Here is a 20,301-nt window from a genome sequence, read left to right on the forward strand (position 1 = left end):
ATGTTACATCCCAAATCTGGTAATTTACTTCCTTCTCTTTTTTACCCTCTGGATATTGCTTTGGGGAGATAGTGGGTAAAGAAATTATATATGAATCAAAAAAATAGATCATTATGCTTATGGATAGTGATGAATTGATAAATTATATTTACAGACTAAAGAGATCTTAAATAATGGAGAACTGCTGACTAGAAAAGGATCTTTTTTTTTTCTTTTTCTGTAGCTTCAATTTACAGATGAGAAAACTGAGGCCAAAACAGGATCAGAGATCACAGGCTAAGTAAATCCAAGGTGTCTAACCACATACAACCAGAAAAGCTCTTCTATTTTACTTAAAAATGCTTCAATGTAAGATTCTTTCTGCATACAAGAGTCTCAAGTCCAGCATGACTCTGTCTCTCACCCCAGTCAAAACACAACTGCATCATCAAAAACCTCTAAAGGAAGTACCATAGGCAGAAGGATAGTGATCCCAGAAATGAAGAGCAAAGCAAGTGACAAATGAGCAATGGCTATATAAAACAAGCGTGTTTCTGTGGTTAAAAATTAAAATACACAAATCAACAACCTGTAAGTCTGAAGATGGAGCAGTAAATGAAAATAAAATGTTCTATAGTTCTCATAGTGTCTGAGAAAACAAAGGTATTAAGTATATCTGGACATTAATGAATTAAGTATGCAAATTCCAACTTCTAGGGTAATCACTAAAAGAATAGAAAAAGTGTATTTCCAACTGAGCAGAGAGGAAATGAATTCTTTAGATGTTTCTTCTGCTATTTTCTTTCATATTTCTAAATAATTTGTTACATGTTTATTTGGCTACTTCATCAATTTTAGATACTATCTATTAACCAACTTAAGCTACCTTGCCACTGTTATGTCATCCCCACACAATACCCTTTCTTGAATTTTCTCTATATAGTTATACACTAGGTCTGAGATAAATCAATATTCAGAGTTAACATTATTATAGCTATATAAATGATGTTAGTTTGCTAACTCTACCGTAATTGTATTTTCCTTCTTGTGTAACTTTTTGATTTTTTTCTGGAATAAATAATGGCCTCATTTTTCCTTTGTGTGGTTTGTTATTACTTATCTCTATTCTTCACAAAAGAATTGAAAGTAATTGGTTCTAGGGACCGAGAATTGGGGATAGATAGGAACATGATTGAATTGAAAATATTTAACAACCAATAACATATAGACACCAATTAATCCAATACTCTCTGTCCATAAACAACTGGTAAGGCCATGCCAAGGTATATGCACTGAACATCAGTCCTGGGGAGGGGAATTTAGAAGGAAACAGTGGGTTAGGAGACTCGTTACTGTCTTGTTACAAGCTTTGAAGTACTATCTGACCTTTTAAATGATCTGTACGGATATGTCAACTAAAATATAAATAATTTTTAGAATAAATAAATTTGATTTTATTTAGTCCTTTAACCCTAACAGATGTATTTGGGGTTGAAGAATTCATTCCGTGACATATAAACTCAAAATGCAAACAAGTATTTGAAACAAAAGTCCATAGGGGAAAAATAAGTTTCTGCTGTGTAACATGATTGCTAAACAACCAATGTGTTTACTTTCTAATGAACAAGTATTTTTGCCTCTGTTAAGAGATTGAATAATATACATCAAATTCTTCTAGGCAAAGTGAATTGAATTAAAGAGGTAAGGCAGTTTTCCTCTGGAGGAAATTGTTAAGTAATTGTACCCTATTAAGTGTTAATTTTCAACAGGTGCTACTTAAATGTAACATAGTATCATCCTTGTATAATCAGGTCTCTGAGTTGAGAGTCCAGTCCCTGTTTCAAATTTTACACCAATTCATTTAAATTGGATGGAGTTACCATGTCTCCTACAAAACAAATAAAGATAGACATGCTATTTAGTAACTGTAAGAGGCATCACATTAATTATTATTCTTAATTTCCCTCCAGAAATCATTTCTGTCAATAATTCTGTTTCAACTAAGATGAATGGGAGGCAAGGGCATTAGGTTTAAGCAGCATGCTGCTGAAAAACTGGTTTGGGGACTATAGCTGACATTAGATCATGAAGCTATGAAACAAGGAAAAAGTGTCTTCCTAGTTTGTGGTGCACAAACATACAAAAAGGGAGGCCAATAATCTTTCTTAAGATTGAATTCTTATTGGAAACACAGAGTATCTATGAATACAAGGACTTTTACAGGTTCTCAGTAAGAAAGAGCTTGAGGGATTTTGTTTATTTTTAAATTTTCTTTTAATTTTTTTAAAGATTTATTTTTAAAGAAAGAGAGACAGAGCAAGCACAGTAGGGAGCAGACGGAGAGGAGGAAAGAGAGAGAAACTCAAGCAGACTGCACTTAGTACAGATCTGCATGTGGGGCTCAATCTCACCACCCATGAGATCATGACCTAGGCCAAAATCATGAGTTGGACGATTAACCAACTGAGCCACCCAGGTGCTCCTGTTTGTTTTTATAATGGAACAGCAAAGGAAAATTTTCCACTTTTGAAATTCAAGGGCAAAGGTCTAAGACAAGACTTAGGAAGAAAAATTGAGAAATAAAAAGGTACAATTTTCTATAGAAAAATACTAAAACTGAATAGTAAGCAGTGAATAGAAATAAATTAGAACTATACGTGTGAGTTGCAAGTAATACAAAATTATTAGACATTAAATTATTTTATTCAATAAATATTTAAAAGAGGAACTGGAGACAGAAAATGGCATAGGTATTTTAAAAAGAGATTGGGGCAGCCCAGTTGGCGCAGCGGTTTAGCGCCGCCTGCAGCCCAGGGTGTGATCCTGGATTCCCGGGATCGAGTCCCACATCAGGCTCCTGCATGGAGCCTGCTTCTCCCTCTGCCTGTCTCTGCCTCTGTGTGTGTGTGTGTCTCTATGAATAAATAAATAAATAATCTTTAAAAAAATAAATAAAAATAAAAAGAGATTGGATATAGAAAATGACCTTATAATAAATATAATCTAAAAGTAAACAAATAATTTTTTAAATAATTAAATAAATTTTAGTTAATTTTGCCCGCAGCTGGATCAGAGATGACTTCATCTAAGAAAACTCAATTTGGAATATGTATAACTGACTATTAGAGATAAGAAGAAACTTGGATGGAATAGCAGAAAAGAATCAAAGTGCACAGCATATTGAAGGAAGTACAAATAATGTGACATGATTCGAATTTATCACAACCTTTGTCTAAAGAGAGAGCATACTGATAGAGGATAATAGCAGCCCAACACATTTACTGCTATTTGCAAATAGTTCTCAAGCAATTAGATAAATAATCTGTTCAATCAGAATCATGTCTCCAAGTTCATATTTACCTGTGCTCTGCATTGTGTAAGGAGTCACCTGTACCCCAAAGAGAAATCGAATTACCTAACTTCCCTACCTGATGGTAAACATGCACACACTAACAGAATCTAATGCACTATCTCAAAACTGAGGCACACACTATCAGAAGTACAAATTTGGACACATATTTTCTTCCTTTTTTAAATCTTGTGACAATATATATATCATATTATCAAAATAGAAGATGAACAAAGCAAAACTAAATTTGAAACTTAGTACTTTTTCCACATTAACCAAAAAATAATTATTGTTTCTCATGTGTTAAAACACCATTTCAGAGATTTTTAAGAAAACTACAAAATTCAATCCACCAGAATAAGTTGTGGGAAGCCCTGGGTGCTAATAAGCATAGGTAAAAGAAGAAAAAACTATGTTTATATGTTTATTTGAATATATAGGATTTACTGAAATATATTTAAAGATTGTGTTTATATTATAAAAGTAGATCTTCTTTTCAAGTGTATAAAAATATACTTAAAAGTGGTGCCTTGGCAGCTGAGTTGGTTAAGTCTCTGCCTTCAGCTCAGGTCATGATCTCGGGGTTCTGGAGTTGAGTCCTGCATCAGGCTCCCTGCTCAGCAGGGAGTTTGCTTCTCCTTCCCCTGCTCTCCCTGCTCCTCACCACCCACACCTCCTTGTGCTTGCTTGCTCAAGCTCTCTCTCTCAAATAAATAAAATCATAAAAACAACATATATATATATATATATATATATATATATATATATACTCAAAAATTTTGCATAGTAACTGTTATTATAACTCCATATCCTCCCTCCCATGACATAGTGCAGGTACTATTTACAATTTCACATGCTAGAGGCACTTGGGCACCTAAGTCAGTTAAGCATCTCCCTTTGGCTCAGGTCATGATCTTGGGGTCCTATATCCAGCCTGGAGTTGAGCTGACTGCTCAGGAGGGAGCTTGCTTCTTCTTCTCTCTCTCTGCTCCCCTCCTCGTTCTCTCTCTCTCATTCTCTATCATAAATAAATAAATAAATAAATAAATAAATAAATAAATAAATAAATAAATAAATAAATTTGAATTTCACATGGTACATCTCTGAATGTTTTACATACATTGCCAATAAATCTGAAATGTCAATAAAAATTTAACTGAGTCTTTGGAGATGCGTATTTTGGCTATTGCTTAGGTAAAGGGAATTCAGATGGTTCCCAACTTCCCAACTTTTGATAGTTGAATTTTCAATCTTTGCTATTGTGAACGTTGTTCTCATAAATAAAATCTGCAAAAATTTCTTATTTATAATTATACTGGCTGTGATAATGTTAAGACTCTTTATTCTGAATTACAGAAACTCCTGTCTCCTCCAGCATTTGCAATTCTAAGGCTTTTGGTAATTCATGTTTTTAAAATGTTTTCAATACTAGAGACCCTAAATTTGAATGCCAAGTATTTGATAGTTTTGGTGTCTGAAGGGACTTTTAAAATAACAATATGTATTATTTTCTCTGGCTCTAAGGGAAAATATCCCAATTATTACTTTCCTTTACTAGGAATTTCGAGCTAAAGAAATAACAAAGGGACATAACTCCACAACCTTTAAATCTATACCTTCTGAATAAACTGAATATAAACATCTTAAATTTGAGAAGGTGACAATGTTTTTAAAAAGGTAAAAATGTTTCTGATATTTTAAACGGGTAATTAGATATTCAAACTTACACACAGATTGTCAAGCACAACCCAAACTTCTAGATTACTAGAAAATTGATCTCATATAAGGAAAGTGATGAATACGTCAACTACATTAATTTGTGAGCTGATTTTTAATCTAAATCATTCCCTTTTATACTTTTATTTTAAGAGCATAAGAAAAATGAGTACATTTTTATAATTTGTACTGACTCATTGCTTAGATGTTTGTTCCATCAAAGCAAAGAACAGATCAAAACAGGTTTTAGAAAGTAAATCATCTATTCATTATCAGGTATCTGTGGAAATAAGTTCGTATTTTAATATCTAAACATTTTAGTGATGTATTTTTACAAGCAATTTGATTGGTCTTTTATCATAGGAAGAAACTATAATGCACTTAAAATTGAACTTTAATATTAAAAAAAAAAAGGAAACCTAAAGACCACTTCAAAATTTTGAAATTTGTTTCCAGATGCCAAGGTCCAGGAAATTCCAAGGTTATATTTTTAAAAAGAAATGAAATCTTAATTCAAAAAAAATACTAGAAATAACTGATATAACTAAAATGACCAAGGAAAAGACTCTGAAAGTAACTTATAAAGGAATCAAGGAATCTAAATTCCTAAACTTTATTATAAGCATACATTAGCAATCAAAAGTGAGATTCAGGATCATTTTTACATGGTTATTTTACTGGAATTTATAATAAAGGTACTCATTATGCTGTATATTAGCACAGGGCATGCAATACATAAAACAGACAGGCCCCATGCCCTCAAGGAAAATGCCATCCATGCTTCTAATCGTTTCCACATGACAATATAAAATCATAGCTCTCTGAGACACCTCTATATTATAACATTGTGACTGGCATTCTTATCTCCCAATAGCAGTGGAGATTTTCAATTAACGAAAAGAGGAGGGAAGGAAGAAGGGAGAAGACAGGGGCATAAAGAGAAAGGAAAGAAGAGAGAACAACTTTACCTCTAAACAAGCAACTAGGCCACCAAGTTTTATGTGAAATTTGTAAACAATGTGTGCTTTTGTTGAGTTTTTCCTACCAAATACAATAAATACAAAAGGATTAGCAAAAGAAATCTTCAAATTCATTTTTTTAGAGAGCTATACGTATGCGTATAAAATATCATCAAGCTGTTCAAATAAATGTTCACGCACAATTTAAAGTTTAAATACCTTGAAAGATCTTTTATCACATGTTAACATTAGATAAAATAAGAACAATCAACTTACCATCATTCAACAACTTAAAGAATTTTAAGATTATATCTCTACGATATTTTAGCAAAAAATATCTAAATCTTCTAAAGAAGCAAAATCTGAAAGGAGAATGTTATCTGAAATAGCTTTTGGCTAATATATTAAATATTTTTATGCTAATTAAAAAGTAAAATTCTTATACTAGCAATAAAAGGACTTCTATTTGGAAATATATTTTAATTTTCTATTGTGAATAAATTATTTAAAAGTCACTTTACTATGATTACACATAATATTTAATCCATTTTTCTGTAACATGGACCTAGAGATAAATGATCAAAATTTAATCATAGAATGATTATAATTACTAAAACTGAAAATGATCCCTGAAATTGGAGCTAAATATTCTTTAGCTAATGAAGCACGTGGATAGTTGTAAATTAACAAGTGATTCAAAATTTGTCAAAAGTAATTGTTGATGTTAAATCTCAGATATTGCCACATGTCAAACTGCTGTCTTCTTGTCATAGCAAGCTCACCCAACTCTTCAGTCACCCCTCTGATTCAGCACAGTACTTGACTAAAAAACATATAGGACACACTTAACACACACACACACACACACACACACACACACACACAAGCCTGAATTCATCTTACATATAGAAATACAAATGGGCACAGAAATGGTGTTGGATATTCTATTTATCTCCTAAAATTACTTCTATAATGTAAAGGAATTACGAACACGGCTGGCATAAGGAAACATTGTTTTGTTTTTTTATCGTTGTTTTTGTTTTTTTTTTTTTTTTTTTTGATCAAGCTCCGCTTCTAGGCAAAGTAAAGGCCATGTGAAAGGGGGTGTTTAAGAATAATGGCAGTGGCCTTGAAATGGAAGACTTTATGGCACTTCCAGATCTAGATTGAAATATGTGGGCAACCAATGAAAAAGATAACTAAAAACATACAGCCCATTCTCTCATTTCTTTTTCTTCTCTAGATTCAACTCTTTGTTTTCAATTATTGTTAGCTTAATACCACACACAACACATACTATAGTCAACTCTAAATCCTACAGATTCTTTAGAAAAAGAGGAATTTAAAATTCAAGAATCTGATATATTTCTCATTCACTCTTCCACTCATCCTCCTGATCTTTAGTTTATTTTGCCCTCTGATCAACTCTATACATGGTTAATAGTATTGTACAATGTTCCTCCATTACTGTTATTATGTCATTATTAGGTTCCTTATATTAGCAAAATGTGCTGGCCCCACCAGCCTTTGGGTACACTATAAATTCACATTCTTATTTAATAATCCCTATCAGAGTGTCCTCAGCTACTTATGAGAGTCCCCTTGCTTCTACTCAGTGATACTCCTGCAATACCTATTGTACTCAGGGATATTTCATTCCCTTGGTCTCCCCACCAGGTCGTCTCACCACTGTCGTTGCTACTACTGATCCTTCTAAGATAATGGCTCCATTTTTCATATCTCTCTACAATGGGGAACCACCACTATAACATTGCTCTGGCATCAAGGGCAAAGTCAGAAGAATCCCTTGGCTTACTCTGTTCCAGGCCTAACATACGTCCATTCCAATTCACTATAGTTCAGCAAAAATCAAACTATACATTTAAAATACATATATTTTACTAAAGGTTTGGGTAAAATGTAAGACAAATATAGTGAATTACTTATAAGGACTACTAGATGTCATTACTCTCAGAGGAAATAGGCTAAATGTTTTCCTCAGTAGTTTTCATCAGACTTTCCTTCATCTCCAATGCTGTCATGATGAGTTAAAGAACCAGCTTACTCCCAATACTGGGATTACGTCAAATATATCTACAGGAACACCTGGGTGGCTCAGCGGTTGAGCGTCTTCCTTCACCTCAGGGCGTGATCCCGGGTCCAGGTTTTGAGTCCTGCATTGGGCTCCCTGTGAGAAGCCTGCTTCTCCCTCTGCCTATGTCTCTGCCTCTCTCTTTGTGTCTCTCATGAATGAATGAATGAATGAATCAATCAATCAATCTACAGTTCCTAGTCTAAAGTGGAAGCATCACAGTGATACAAGAAGACATTTTTTTTCCTTCAACAAAGTCCAAGTTCTGTCTCATTAGATCTTACTCTCTGTATTATGAGACCCTCTTAGATGGTAGACAGGGAAAACATACATTCTTTTCCATCAAAGCCCTTCTACCTTTCACAGGGAGTATACTCTTTGGTTTTAAGATGATGCTCAGCAAATTCTCTATTACTCAACTTTAAAATACCATCAATTGTGAGACATCAACAACCCAAACTGTACACAGCTTATGCCAAGGTGAGATCAGAGATCAGTTCTATGGCATTTTTGTTAGTGGGAGTTGAGGAATTTGCACATACAACTATCAGTACTGTTCAAATTCATACTGCAAAAAGCTATACTTAATCTCTTAGTCCATGACATCTGCACTCAGGTAATTTCTGCCTTCCCTAAACCTATTGTTTTTCTCATAACTAAAAGGTTTATGCTAGTAATTTTACTTGGATTTCTGACGTAGCTTTTTTTCGGGCTGCCATATGCATGGAGGGTAGTTAGAGAGAAAGATTAATTAGCTTCACCTGAGGAAACTTAGACACCAAGGGACCCATCATATGATATACTTCTAAAATTAACATCCTTAAGCTAATCTTCAAGAACATCCCAAACTTCCAATCATTTAATTCAACAATATGTCACTATTTGTTTACATTCGAGTTAAGGTAATCTTCATGATCCAACGTAACTTGCGGATTGGCACATTACCCCTTCTGTTTGGAATCAATCCTACTCTATCTTCGTTATAAGTCTATGTTCTTCACTTCTTTAAAATCCAAGTCTAGCCAATGTTCATTGTTGCCTTCTCAACACTTATTCCCCATTTTCCCTTCCTAATAGCCTCTTGTTTCCATTTAAGATACAGGTATTTCTGAGGAATTTAATTTCTTTCTCAATGGCAGTGAGGTAGCATATGCATTCCATCCTCCCCAGTCACAGTAATTGGTTCAGATTCAAAGGTGCTCTGAGAATTTCAGACTGCATTCCAGGATAACTCATTCTCTGGAAAGAGGGATGAGTGTATAAGGTTTAGGATTCTGAAATCATTATTTTAGGCACCAAATGAAGGGTGCCAGAATAGGATGCCAACATGTTGAGGAGGGCAGAGCCAAAAGATTGCAAAGGAATGGAACCAGATCCTGATGACATTATGTACTGCAGGATCAATCCTTTTCAAAAGCCAAATCTACCTCTGGATTTTTTTGATACAGGAACCAATAAATCCTCTTTATTTTTTAAGCAGGTTAGACTTGAGTTTTCTATTACTTGCAATGGAAAGTGTATTATCTACTACACATACTGTAAACCTCATCTTCTTTAGGAAGCCATTCATTCTTGATCCCACCTGACTGTTTCTGTTTTATTTATCCCTTCTTCGGCTGTTAAGTGGAATAATACTAGAGTAATCTGGAATGATCCATACTAATGGCAATTTAAATTACTGAAAATTGGTTTCAATATTTTAAATGTTCCTAATTACATTACAAGCTTCTAAAAAAATAATGAAAATCTTCTGTTGTATTTTTTTTATTTCAAGAACCACACACCACATTTCTATCTAAAACACAAATTCAGTAAATCTCAAAAACCAATAAAAGTGGTGAACAATGAAAATGATAGGATTATTTTTTACAGATAATCATTTAGTAATATATCTCTCATGTTTAATAGATTACTAATGCACTTACAATTGCACCTGAGAGATGCTGAATTATCCTGGTCACTTAGTCATTTCCTTCTTTAATTGAGGTTACAATCATAAATATTTAGTATTTGGTAGATTTCTTTCAGCTCCATATTCATCAATTTCATCATTTTGCCTCAATATTTTAGTGACAACTTGCTTCAGTATAGAATAAAATGAAGAGCGTGGGTGCTGGCTAAGTATAAAAAAAGATCAACGTGTGAGTTTACCATTTATCTTCACAAACTCCAATCACCCAGAAGGACAACTGCAATAGGACAAATACAATGTTCACAGGAAATTTTTATATACAAGTGTCTAAAACTGGTATGTCAATTCTAATGGCAAAAAAGACTTTAAAAATTAGCTCAATATTTCAATAACTTTGTTCCTTACATACTAAAAGACAAAGTGACTAAGAATGCTAATCCATGGACCTAAAGCTAAGTGGTAATACAGTCTAATTCCCCTTAATATTCCTACTTGAATTGTTGCAATCATTGAATTGCTAAAATGTGTTTGAATACAGTGGTATTTGTTTCCTAGATCAGAAATCAAATACACTGATGTTTTGGAAAGCTAAAAATCATTTGCTCTGCAAACAATCAAATCTCCCTTAAAGACAAGGTTTTGCTCAGCAAAGATCTGAAAAACTGCAATTAGCCTTTCAACACTACTGTTTCCAGCACATGGCTTCTTGACAGATTATACTCCACCTCTGTTCATTACTGGTTTGTTTTGTTTCAGTCTACTATGCTAATTTCTATTGCTAAAAGCATGAAAACTGAGATACTTCTGGAGTCTCTTGAGTGTTTATAAGTGATGGTAAGCTAGTCTAGTATTTGATTCCAAATATCACAAGTTGGTAAATTTGCTGGTAATGCAATTGTCCATTAAATATTTACATACCGGCAAATTTTTCACAAGGTATTACTTAGATTTCTTTTAAACATCAAATCCTCACTACAGAGAATGAATTTAATATGTTAAAATAGTTTAAAAGTCCAAGTAGTCTCTGAATGGCTGAAATGAGTCTATAATTTAGATTTACATATTTTTCTTTCCAGATTTGACATTGGATTAAAACCCATATGAATCCTTTTTCTTTTCCTAATGACCCTCATTGAATTGAATTGAATTGAATACCTACACTGTGCCATGAAACATGCATAGCAGTAAGGAGACAATGGTATACAATATCGCAGGTCCCTGCTCTCAAGGAGTTTATGTCTAGTATGCAGTTCAGATACATGAGGAAAGTAGTTTCATTACAACTTGAGAAATGTCTTGGAGGAGGAAGGTCAAGATGCTTTGGAACTACATGAAAGGATAAGCATACTACCTAGGTTTGGTAGAATCACAAAAGACTTCCTGGGAAATAATGTCTAAATTAAGAAATTAAGATAGAGTAGGATTTAGGGAGATAAATTGAGGGGAGTGACAGTCCTAGAAGAATACTGCAGAAGAAGACAGCACTTGCAAAGAACTGAAACAATAGCTTTAGTGACTGGGTATTTTTCACAGTTCTCGGTTAACAAAACTAAACTGAGTATAAAGAAATCTAATTGCAAATTTTCTGACTCTTGTACTTTCAATATGGTGCATACCATATTCATCTCAGTAAAGCTAAAGCATTCAGGTCAGTGCCACAGGCACAGATAAATAAATCAGAGTGTTAGATTTGTGGGTCTTTCTTGCTGTGTTGCATAATATTGCTATTTATGTGAATTCTTTGGGTTATTCTAATAGGTTAAGAGAAAAAGATTACAAGTTAATTAGTGTCCATTTGTCCTGTATCAAAAATTAAAATCCATTATTTGCATGGAACGGTCTCAGATAAAGTAATCTGTTACTTTTTACTAGGCATCCAGAGGGAGAGAGCAGACCACTCAGGGAAGAGAAAACCAGAAGGAAACTCATATTTTTAAATGCCTACTCCATGCCAGAGTATTTTACACATGCAGACATATATAATCCCAATGAGAAAGGTTTTATTTGTAGTGTATATATGGGGGTACGGAAGCTTGTGAAGTTTAAATTACTTGTTTAATTAAATAAAAAAGTTTGTTACACATGCTAAAATTTTAAATCACTGAAACACTTAGATTTGTGTAGCTAAGTTAACCCATCTGTTGTATAACCTTCACAGTGAAGTGTGTAAATGAATGTCTTATGATGAGATCATTGATTAGGAAGGTTATGGTTCACATATGTATATTTTAGATGCAGGCTTGCATGTTACTTCAGTATAAAATTGTACCAGTGTGTATGCTACCACAACCAACATGTACCAACCCCTGTGCATACATGTGACTTTATTTGACACATGCTCTCTACAAAGAAAACTGTCAGATACACATAGCCTATGAGCTAATGACAATATTATATTATGGACTACATTCTTATTTAAAGCCATTTGTACTTGTTTAATTCTAATGTTTATGATAAAGAGAAGAGGTGTTAAAAGGTGCTTTTTTCCAAATGGCTATCAGGTTGATCTACCATTTATTGAACATTTTATCCTTTAATCTATGTTGCTTGAGAAGTCAATATTAATATATAGTAAGTTCTTTATATACATGGTTCTATGAAACCATGCACTATTGTTTTCACTGACATGCTTGTTCTGTTTACATATTTTTAATTATTAATTTAAATACCTTTATTTTTCAGTGTTTCTTTTGTTTTTCTACTGTGAATATTCTTCAAAGTATAAAATGTAATCATTTTGAAAAGCTCTACTCAGAAAAATTTATATTTGAATTGATTATCAGTAATTTTTGAGTTGTTTTAGTTTGGTGAAATAAATAACGATAAGGCAATAATGACTATTATGGAGTTCCACTGCAATATACTACTATGACTTATCTCTTTTTAAAAACAAGAAACAAAAAAATCATATTGCTTGTGGATGTTTCAAGAAATATAATGTATGAACTCAAAATAAATTATAAAACAATGACCAATTTTACCAAGCAGTACAAGTTAGCCAAAAAAAAAAAAAAAGGTTTGAATTTTTGAACTTGTGTCCCTAAGTGGAGTAAAGTAATTCAGAATATAATTAGACCCTTACTCCTCTGACTGATTGCAATGAATGATGAATCATCCTCCTCTGTTGGGAAAAACTTGAGGGATGTTAGCTTTACTCTGCTATCTTTTCCTTAAATGCCTCACGTTAAAAAGAGGACTTTTGATTGAACTAAGCAAGTGAGCTAGGAAGAATGAGAATAAAATTCTAGAAATTCATTCCCACTCACGTCACTACATTTAGTGAGGTTATGTTTATAATTTCTTTAAGTACAGTTTCGCAAAAATTTTTTTATTTTAATATAGAGTCCGACAAAAATTTTTTTCATCAACTTCAATTCATTCCAGTAATATCAAAAATAGGATGTTTATCAAATTTTCTAATTGTTTCTTACTGGTATATAGAAATGATATTGATTTTCTAAGAGGCCATGAATGGAATTTATTTATTAGGTGCAATAGGTTTTCTCAGGTAGGTATCTTTCTTATCAAAACAATAATGATTTTGGCAATATTCATTTCAAAATCTAGACATTTTGTATCTCATCAGTTACCTCTTCCAGGAAAAAAAAATATTAGTGACAATAGTTATCAACATTTTCTACAGCACAGCACTTGCTCAGGTTATTACCAGTACAGTTTTAGTTACATGGGAAATTAATACAACATTATTATGTGGGAAAATATTCCATGATCAAATAAGTCTGAAAAAAAATGTTGTTATATTAGGTGAGCCTCACTAGTGAAAAAAAGCTTAGAATTTTAAAATAATGCTTATTTTGGACCTCCTAGAATATAATATTGTAGGCTATTTTTCACCTAATTATTTGACCTATGTAGATCACTAATTCATCCTAAATTTAATTTATACTGTGAGAACATTAAAAACAGATATAGATTAATATTATTTTCAGATAGTTAACTCTTCCAAAGTCAGTTTTTTTCCCACAGATTTGAGAAATCACTTGCAAAATAATATTTACATTTCTTGTTTAGTTTATTATACTTGTATAAGATTTTTGTGCTAGGCTTTATCAAAGACATTCTTTATGTGTAGTATAGATTTTCTCGTTTGAATTTTTTTTAGTTAGCTTTTACATATTAATGCTTTGTCAGACCACTTTGTAAGAATGTTCATTCATAGTTCAATGACTCCTCTGATTTAAACTTTAGCCAAATCGCCAGATTTATTTGATATTATATTACTAATACAATTTCATGGTTTTTTTTTTAACATTTGCTTGTTTAATGTAATTATATTTTTAATCACTTTTTTCAAGCATCACCTGTAAACAACATGTAGTTTTTAAAAAAATACTTCACCTAACCTCCAACTGCTTAGTAAGTAAATTTATCTCATTCATATTTATTATTGTATTATTTTATTTCAGTCAACTTCTTCTATATGGACTACTTTTTTTCTACTTTTATATTCTCCAGTACTTTAGATGAAATATATTTTATTTTAATTTTATTCGTGATTATTGTAAGATTCAACAACATCTTTGAAGTTATATTAGTCTAGTATTAAAATAAAATATAAATTGATATATTTTGGAACCTACTTTTCTGATGATACATTTCACATGTTCAGCTTTAAAGTTTTTCCCTTTCTTTTAACTTTATTACCTTTATTACCTTTATTACATGCCTCTTTTGAAATTTTAACTAGTAACTGTTCATACCATGAAATATAATGATTATCTCATAATCTAAATATTTCTGACTTTAAAATAAATTACTATACTATATTATACTCAGTTATAGAAAAAAGTATTGAAAGAAAATACTAGAAAATAATCAAATACATATACATACTATGTTGGTTAAATTAACAATGTTGTAGTTTTAGAATTAGATTATATTATTAATCTCAACGTCACTGGGATTTGCATTCTATTTTTCACTTCTTTTTTCTCTTTCTCCTCTCATTTTTCTTTTTTTCTTTCTTTTCTTTCTTTCTTCTCTTCTTTCTCTTCTTGAATTTTTTATTTACCCACCTTGGCCTCACCTTCTTTCCCCATGTTCTCACACACAATCTGAGACCATCCACACAGAGAGTCAGGACGCTTTTAAGACTTTTTCTTAAGGAAACATATACCCAGAGGTAGCTATATTTCTATTTTAACTCTTTGACTAGTAACCTGAAAGCTTGATGTTCATCTACGTAATTCAGAGAGCTGTATAAGTGTCAGGAGGGGAATGGAAAGATGTCGTTTCATTCACCTGATACTATTGTATCTCATCGGCTTAAAAGCACCATGGCAATAGTCAGTCATTAGGCTTCAACAACGTCCCTGACTTTGCTCTGAAAGCTCCACTAAAGTACGAACAAGAATTCCCCTGTCTCACTGTTGAAGCTCCAACATTTATCCCAACTCTAGCACAAAATTAAAATGTATACAGTCTAAATTAGAATAATGGCCAACACCACCAACAGCATTCAACATTACTTAATAATAATTAACAACATTACTTAATAGAATATTGGTTTTTCTTAAACAAAACCAAGGCAGATATGAAGTGTACTGTTATGTTTTAGGTTATATATGCCATGTAATGATTCAAGTCTTTCTCCACTTTTTTTCTTCAAACTCAATGACATCATTATTCCCACAGAACGGTATGGCTCTCATTTGATGAAGGATGCATTATTTTTATATTCTTTTCTTATTAGCCAGTAACAACTTAAGTATTCTGTCTTTTGCATTAAGTCAACTCAATGTTTTAATCTAAAAAACTAAATTTTTATTCAATAAAAATGTCTTTTACTACTAGAGGACTTCTGGAGAAGCTGGCAAAGTAAGAGGATCCTAAGCTCACCTCTTCCCATGGATGCAACTAGAAAACACTGACATCAGTGTAAATAAACCAGAAAATGAACTGAAGACCCTTCACAGCTAAATGTAGAGAAGAGGTGCATCAAAGAGTGTCAAAAGGCCAGAGATGCACTGGGGAGCCAAATGGATCCAAGGAACTGTCCATGGGATGGAGGGATAGTGCAGGCTCAGAAAGGGAAAAGGAGCAGATCCCCAAACATTTAGCTTTGAAAACCAGAGGGGCCCAACAATCAGTGGGGCCTAACACCTGGAACTTTAAAAATTGTCAGGTTCAACTTTGGGAGAACTAAAAGGCCATAGAAAACGGAGTCCCTGCTTTTACAGAGACAGCACAACCAAGAGCCCCAAAGAGATAGAGCATAGAAGCGGCAATTTGAAAAACTCTTGGGATATGGAGTAAGGAGATTTATTTATTAATCTCAGAGCTAGAGGATCAGATATCTTTAGGAGACTTATCCAAACCAAAAAGCTGGCAGGACACATTTCCCTCCCTGGTCCCCAGCCTAGATCCTAAACACCTGCAGGAACTAGGTCAGCACAACACTCTCCACCTAGCTTGCTAACAGTGTACCCACCCCCCATTCTGTGTGCATCTGTGAATCCACCCCCTCTAACTTAGCCTCTGCAAGAGTTTTCCAGGTGGCTGCAGGTCCCCTCAGAGAGCAAACACAGACCTTGCTGGCACTACAAGCCCCACCCCCAAGATCTTCTGCAGACCTGCCCTCTCCAAGAGGCCTGAGTAAAAACTCATCCAAAGCAGAACCACAAGCCTGACAGTGTGCAAGCAGCCCTAACAGGGGCCAGCACCACTCCAAAGTGGCCCCTGCCTCAGGGAGAGGGGATGATAATCCTCTTGAACACTTGCCAGTTCAATTGTGACCCCAGTGAATAAACTGGGGGCAAACAGTAGTCTAACTGTGGGCCTCTTGCACCAAGGAAAACTTTTTAGAGAGACAATATGGGGCGAGTGCCCTGAAGTTCAGTGTTACTGCATCTGGCAAACAAATACCTGGTCTGACTCAACTCAAGCCCAAGGTGGCCCCAGACTGGCTCACTAACACCACAGGGACCGATTCCTCCCCAAAACAGGCAAAATAGACTGAAGGCAAAAGTAGCTCAGCCATAATAGTAATAATAGGGTCCTCAGATTGAGGCTAGAGTCTGCACTGGGCATGGAGCCTGCTTAAGATTCTCTGTCCCCTTCTGCCCCGGCATCCTCCTCTCTCTCTCTCTTTAAAAAAAAAAAAAGAAGAAGAAAAGAAAAGAAAAAAAGGAAAGGAAAAGAGGAAAAAAATAGAAGATGAAGGAATGCTTCCAAATTCACTCTATGAAGCCAGCATGACCCTAATACCAAAACTAGATATAGACACTATTTAAAAAGAGAGAGAGAGAGAGAGAGAACCACAGTCCAACATCTCTAATAAACATAGATGCAGGGGATCCCTGGGTGGCTCAGCAGTTTAGCACCCGCCTTCAGCCCAGGGCATGATCCTAGAGTCCTGGGATCAAGTCCCACATTGGGCTCCCTGCATGGACCTGCTTCTCCCTCTGCCTGTGTGCATTCTCCCTCTGCCTCTCTCTCTCAGTCTGTGTGTGTGTGTGTGTGTGTGTGTCTCATGAATAAATAAATAAAATCTTTCAAAAAAAGAAGTTTAAAAAAAACAGATACAAAAGTTCTCATAAAATAATAGTAAACCTAATCCAACAATACATAAAAAAAAGTATTCACCACCATTAAGTGTGATTTATTCCTGGAATGCAAGGTGGTTCAATATTTGCAAAAAAATCAATGAGATACATCACATCAAGAGAAATAATCTTAAAAATATCATTTTGGTGGATGCAGAAAAAGCATTTTACAAAGAACAATATCCATTCCTGATTAAAAAATCCTCAATAAAGTAGGTTTAGAGGGATCATACCTCAACACAACACAACGAAGAGAAAACCTCACAGCTAACATCATACTCAGTGCTAAAAACCCGAGAGCTTTTCCCTTAAGGACAAGAACAAGACAAGGATGTCCATTTTCACCACTTTTATTCAATAGTACTGGAAGTCCTAATCACAGCAATCAGACAACAAAAAGAAATAAAAAGAAAGTAAAACTTTCACTGTTTACTAATGACATGATACTAAATATAGAAAACCTTAACTCCACCAAAAAATTACTAGACCTGATCAATGAATTCAGTAAGGTCGCAGGATGCAAAATCAATATACAGAAATCTGTTTCATTTCTATACACTAATAATGAAGTAGCATAAAGAGAAATTAAAAAAACATTCCTATTTATGATTGCATCAAACTAATAAAATACCTAGGAATAAACTTAACCAAGGAGGTGAAAACTTCAAAACACTGATGAAAGAAATGGATGAGTGAAATTGGGGAAGGGGATGAATAGCATACTTATCATGAGCACAGAGTAATGTATAGAATTGTTGAATCACTATATGGTACATCTGAAATCAAAATAACACCATATGTTAACTATACCAGAATTTTTTTAAAGTTATTATTTCAAAAAATAAAATATCTTTAATTGAAAATTTAATTGGCAAAATAAAGGTTGGGAGTTTATACCAGATAAAATAATTCAGCAACAATTTTTAGAGATTATTGTTCTCATTTTGACATTAAGATATGCTAGCTTAATGGCAGCCCTACTTATTTTACCAGCACAATAATATTTAATAGTGTCACATTAGGTGATCGTTTGACATCTATGAAGTCATAAATATGTATGAAAATACAGTAATTGAAATAATAACCTAGAATGTGATTACATTAAGATATTAGATTATTATTAAAATAAAATGCACAAAATTTTAAATTTCTACAGAATACTCATGGTTCATGAAATTTCATCCTCTTACCACAGTTTGAGAAACAGTGCACTATTATCACAGCAATGATTAAAGGAGTGAAAGCATAAATGATTTTGATGTGAGAATGAAGTAGAGACAGGCAGGTTCTAGCTGAATGTCAATGAACCAGGCATCTGCTAGAAGTCTCATTTTGCCGAAAATTTTCTCTCTCAGCTAGGTGATGAAGCAATGAGGGACTATTTCTCTAGATTTAACTTTGACCAAAAAGAAAGAACTGGTTCATGAAATTCAAGTGACAGGAACCTTGGGAGAAAGTCAACTTGTCATCTTAGTGCTTGAAATAGCCAAGAAAGGAAACACTCAGCACAGTTTGACAGGTAGCTTGGACTTCAGAAAGCAGATTTCAAAAATTTCAGAAAGTAGATCTGAGTGAGTCCATGACTTCAAGTCTTTTAAAAGGATTGGAAGCCTTGAAAAACAAATTCTGATAAGAAAATTATAAACATTAACAAGGTAGAAACAAAAGGGAACAGTATATAAAGGAAACTAACATAGCTACATACATTTTCCTGCATGCACTGTGAGGACAAAGGGAAAGGATTGTAATTTTGAACATCTTTATGCATATAAAAGATGCTAAATTGTTCGCATAAATATGTTCCTATATCCATTTTACTGATGAGGAAACTGAGGCTCAAGGAGATTATATAGACTCTAGAAATACAAAGTCTAGTATAGAGTTATTAAAATAACTAAAGATAATAAAAAGCTCTGGCAGCCATTGGCAGCCATGTGAAAACCTTTTTTAAAAAAGAAAAATGGTTAATTCCAGTACTTGATGCTGATTATTTCATATTAATCAAAAATAGTAAATAAGCATAAGTAATTAATGCTTACATTCTCTATGATAGAAATGCATTTTTTTTACTAGTAAGGATAAAACAAATACAAATAAAAGACACTTATGGATATACCTATAATAAGAAGCAAATTTAAGGGTCTGTTGATACATTATATTCTGTATAAGCAAAAGTATCTGTCAATATGCTTGCCCTGCCTTTGTCCTCTTCTCAGCAGATAAGAAACACACTCACACACACACACCAGCCAATCCACAGCCAACTAGTAACTAAGTAGATTCTCTTTTTCTAAGAGTCTAAACTAAGAGACTCAGAAATAGTAACTAGTCAGAAAAAAGTAAGTAGTAGAATTGAAGAGTCATTTTAAGGCACACCAGCATTAGCATCATGGCAAGTCTGAACCATTTGCACATTGACATCATGGAGAAACAAAAGTCACAAGTAGACGAAGTATACAAGTATTCTGAAAGCAACAAGACCATCAGGCATGCATACAGAGAAAAGTGTAGATGAGGGACCTGATATCTCAGGAAAGACAAGAATTATACTGCCTCAGATAATGGCTTTCCAATTCTAGGCCTCCTGGGTCCAGGCTGCCCAGTTCTGATCCTTAAATACCTAAATGACACATGAAGTGTAATGTGGATACCTACTGGGTTATCTGTACATCATCTCTAGTTCTAGAAACCTCCTGCCATCCACATATTAATAGAGTAGTCATATGCAT

Source organism: Nyctereutes procyonoides, unplaced genomic scaffold (assembly GCF_905146905.1).
Source record: "Nyctereutes procyonoides isolate TBG_1078 unplaced genomic scaffold, NYPRO_anot_genome, whole genome shotgun sequence".
Lineage (NCBI taxonomy): Eukaryota > Metazoa > Chordata > Mammalia > Carnivora > Canidae > Nyctereutes > Nyctereutes procyonoides.